Here is a 5,054-nt window from a genome sequence, read left to right on the forward strand (position 1 = left end):
AGGCAGTCTGTAAAAGTATGGTATGAGAGAGAGTTAAGTTAAATGCTGTCTCTGAGTGAAGGAGACTCAATCCCTGTGTGGGAAAGATTTGGTTCTATGTAGTAAAGGAGTTAAACAGTCTGTTCATTTTAAAGTCTGATGAGAGAGAAGACTTTTGTGTGTTATGGAAAGTTAAAGCATAAAGAAACAGTAACCATATATGGCATAAGGAAATATTAGTTACAGAGTGACATGCTCAGATCCCTGTCAGCCAAAGAGCAGACCTTATGTGAGACATAAAGCAAGAGTTAAGAATATTCACAGTACCAGTTACCTCGTACTACTATATTATTTACAAGTTATTTGAATAAATATACTTTATTTCAAGATACAAGTTCTGAAAGAAATCCTTTCTCAGGACCACATAGTTCCTCGAGACGCCTAGACAATACCAACCCAGAAGAAGAAATATATTAGTATAAAGGTGTGGAAAGCCTTAAATTTTCCTGGTGGCAGCGAGAGTACCCTGAGAGCAATACATAAAGAACTTTTAAAGTAAAACTAGACCTCCCCAAATAAGAGGTTGTCACAGTTACGCTTGTCAGATGGAGGTTGATTCAGGTTCTGTTCAGTTCTCCGCTGTGGCCTGTCCATCCTGGGTGGCCCACCACAGCATAGCCCGCAGCCTCATTGAACCAGGCAAGTAGCTACTCCTTTCCCCTAGAAGCCACTGATGAAGTTTGCTATCTAATCCATATGATTTTCAAGCAAACCCAGAACACCATCATTCTGCATGCTGCATGGAATTTAACACCAGCAAAGAGCCAATTCCAAAACATTCCTTGAGACCCCTGATTACGTTTTGCTCAAGAACAATAGCCCACCAGATTACGTTTTGCTCAAGCCCACCAGAACTCTGGAGGTGACCAATGAGAAACTAATGTTATGTAAATAGCCTATCGGTGGGGGTTAGGTGTGATTTTTGTATGCTATTTGTAATGTATCCAGTCCAGACCGTGTGGCCAGCTTGGGCTCCACGCGGTCAGACACAAACGTCGAACTTCGCTCCAAGAGACAATGGACTATGCGGATCCTAGTCCGCTCCAATCGGGGGCTAGGTTCCTGGCGGAGAGCCTATGGGACTCTCAGCCACTGTAAATAACCTATTGGGACGTAGGGGTGTATTTTGGGTGGCGGTTTCTCGGGGGATATAAGCCGGCCTGTGAGCCGGCCAAAGTCGTCTTGTACCTGTTCGAATAAAGTATGTTCAAATGAAATCACTCTCCGTCGGGGTACTTTTCACTGGCGACAAAGGTGGGATACATCTCCCTTGGAACAGAGACCATGTACCGGACATCGCCGTGAGCCGCTGCGCTGAAATCGCCACTGCCGCCGGCATCGAGTGTCTTCGAGAAGCGCCGCTCACCGCATCGATCCTGAGCTCAAGCATCACACCGCTGACCCCGAGAGCAGCACTGCACCGCTCCATCTCTCCGCAACGCCGAGCATCGCCCTGCTGACCCTGAGAGCAACAGCGCTCCCCGCTTCACTGCAACCGCCGCCGCCGTTCCCGAGCTACTCACACCACGTGGCCGCAGCTTGATGGCGTCCTCCCAGGAAACCATTGCCGCTTTTGACATCTCCCAACCCGTGCAGTGGGAGACCTGGCTCGAGATCCTGGAAAGCTACTTCGACTGCCACGACATCGTAGACCTGGGTAAGAAGAAGGCCCATCTCCTCCAGTCCTGTGGCATAGGCACCGTCTTGCTGCTAAAGGACCTCATCGCGCTGAAGCAGACCGACGAGTCCTATACCGTGCTGGTGAAAGTGCTGACCAACCACCTTTCACCAAAGCCAACCAAGTTTGCTGAGCGCATGGACTTTTTTGTGCGAGTCCAGGGGCCGGAAGAGCTGGCCTCTGAGTTCTTGGCCAGGCTCCAGTGGGCGGCCACCCTGTGTTCCTTCCCCCACCTGGAGGACACCTTGCTGAACCAGTTCCTGTTGGGCCTACGGGAACCCAAACTTCGACGGAGACTGGTTAGCCAGAACGACCTGACCCTGGAAAAGGCACTCAGGGAATCCGCAGCCTACGAGAAGGCGCACCAAGATCGCTACGGGCGGGTGGTCCATTGCACACAAGCAACACTCGAGTCGGGCGACTCCGAGAACGGGGATGAGGTGCACCAGGTCCGTCGTTGGTCATCTCAGCCGGTCACCAAAGCAGGTAATGCTCCTTCAACAGCCCCTGCCTCATGTGGCAGCTGTGGAGAGGACCACGAGCGCCGGTCGTGCCGCTTCTGAAATGCGGTCTGCTGGACCTGTAACAATTTGGGGCACATTTCCCAGGTTTGCCGCTCCAAGGGGCAACGCCAGAAGCCGTCCGCCCACCAGACCACGTCGGAGCCACCCAGCGACCTCCACACCCTCTCAGCCCACTTCCCGCAGCACCAGGTCTGTAATTTGCCCCCCGATGGCCTCAACAAGATGCATGTCACGGTTCTTATAGAGGGATCCCCCTGCAGCATGGAGATCAACACAGGGTTGACCTACTCCATTATCTCCGCGGACACGCTCCACCTGCTGTGTCCGAAGGGGGCCCTGCCACTTCAGAAGTTGCTGTGTTTCTGGTTAAGGGACTTCAATAAGACCCCCGTGGCGGTGCTGGGCTGGGGCAAGTTCCGGGTACAGTTCCAAGACTTTAACGGCACCCTTGACCTGTTGGTGGTGAATAGGCCTCTCTCCAGCCTGCTGGGACTCTCTTGGTTCGAGGCCCTGGGACTCTCTCTGAACGGAATCCACTGGGTCGGGTCACGGGATTTTGGCGCGGTGTGCGCAGAATTTCCCTGCGTTTTTGGTGGCACCCTGGAACGGTTCTCTGGGGGCCCCATCTCCCTGGATCTCGACCCAGCGGTGCAGCCCATCCGCATCAAGGCCAGGCTGCCCCTACTAGCAATGAAGCTGAAAATTGAGGCCGAGCTAGATCGCTTAGTGGAACAAGGGGTTCTGGAACCGGTTGCGTCGGTATGGTGGGAGTCCCCCATAGTCACCCCGGTGAAGTCCAACGGGGACGTGCGCATTTGTGCGGATTACAAATGCACACTAAACAAGGCTCTGCAGGCACACGCTTATCTGGTGCTGGTGGTGAGTCACGTGTTGCCGGCTTTGGCGGGGGCCCAGGTCTTTGGCAAGTTGGACTTGGCACAGGCATATCAACAACTGCCAGTTGATGCCACCACGGCCGAAGCCCAAATGATCACAACACACAGGGGGGCGTTCAAAGTTCACCGCCTCCAGTTCGGAGTCTCAGTCGTGCCAGGGATTTTTCAATCTTTTATGGATCCTCGGGGTTCAGCCATTTCTAGACGACGTGCTGATAGCGGCTCTAGATGACTCGTCCTTCACGGACTGTCTGAGGGCCATTCTACAACGTTTCAACGCAGCCAGGCTCAAAGTCAAGCGGGAGAAATGCCTCTTGGGGGTGCCTCGTGTCGAGTTCCTGGGCTTCGCGGTTGATGCTTCGGGCATCCACCCCACCGCGGACAACGTGACCACCATCACGCAAGCGCTGCCTCCAGCATCCAAGTCCGAACTGCAGGACTTTTTGTCACAATATGAATATAGAGGCACAAGTGCAGAGATAATGTTTACATGTATAAAGTTAGGTTGCGCCTGCAGACAACTTGAGGATACAAGCTTGAGAGATGTAGGCCTGTACTGAGAGGCTCTGTCAGTCTCATCTGTGTGAGGCAGCCTGAAGTCTGATTGGCTGTCGCGACTGTCTTGGTCATACAGAGATTCTGAGAGTGACAGTTATTCAGTTACTCTCTGTCAGTTGGTCTGTCTGTGAGCTTAACTGTTATTAGCTCTATGTTGATCTGTTATTATATACAAAGTTATTGTTTAATCATTCACCAGTTAATAGTTATATAAACACCATTTGACTTAACCGTATTTGGTGAGGTTATTTTGAGTCTTCCACGAGAAACCTTAACAGAACTATTTTCAAAACTTTTTTGGGCCCCTCAAAGCCGCAGTCGCAGAACCGCTCCATTGCCTCCTGGACAAGTCAGCACCTTGGGTCTGGGGTCTGCCACAAGCAGCTGCGTTCCAGGCGGTCAAAGACCTGCTCGTCTCGAATGCGGTCCTGGCTGTGACACTTCCCCTTACAGGGTGGGAGTGGTCTTGGGCCACCGGCTGCTGGACGGCCGCGAGGCCCCGTACTATTCCAGGACTCTGTCAGCGGCTGAGTGCAATAACACACAGATTGATAGGGAGGCGCTGGCGATTGTGGCGGGTGTGAAAAAGTGTCACCACTATCTGTACGGGCAGCCCTTCACGGTCCTCACGGACCACAAGAACCTCGCCGCTCTACCCGCACTAGGAAGTTACCAGCCCACTTGAAGGATTTCGTCTGTGGGTGCATTGCGGACCAAGGGGGGGAGGGGTGTAATGTATCCAGTCCAGACCGCGTGGCCGGCTCGGGCTCCATGTGGTCAGACACAAATGTCAAGCTTCGCTCCAAGAGACAATGGACTGTGCGGATCGTAGCCCACTCCAATCAGCCTATGGGACTCTCGGCCACTGTAAATAACCTATTGGGAAGTAGGGGTGTGTTTTGTGTGGCGGTTTCTCGGGGATATAAGCCGGCCTGCAAGCCAGCCAAAGTTATCTTGTTCCGGATAGAATAAAGTATGCTTTTAATCACTCTCCATCTGCGTACTTTTCATTATTTAAACAGGGCTATTGCCCTGAGGTTTCAGTCTTGTATCTGCTGAATCACTTAATAAAAGTAGAGCTGTTCACTGCAATGCGTTTTGAACCCAGTATTTAACTGTGAAAGTCTGAACTATGACAGCGGTTTCCCGTATTGGAAATTATCCCCGGAATATCTGGAAGTGACTGTATGCACGTGCAGAGGGCATTCTCCGTGCCACTGAACAACCAGCGCTGTGGCTTCCAGGGCATGTGGCAGGGCTTCCGAGCAGACTTGCTCCTGGGAACCCCCAGAATAAGAACAGCTGAAGCTGGTTGGATGGAGTCCTTTCCGGCGCGGCACACTCTCGACACCCCCCCCC

Source organism: Gekko japonicus, unplaced genomic scaffold (assembly GCF_001447785.1).
Source record: "Gekko japonicus isolate JY-2015 unplaced genomic scaffold, Gekko_japonicus_V1.1 scaffold3273, whole genome shotgun sequence".
Classification (NCBI taxonomy): domain Eukaryota; kingdom Metazoa; phylum Chordata; class Lepidosauria; order Squamata; family Gekkonidae; genus Gekko; species Gekko japonicus.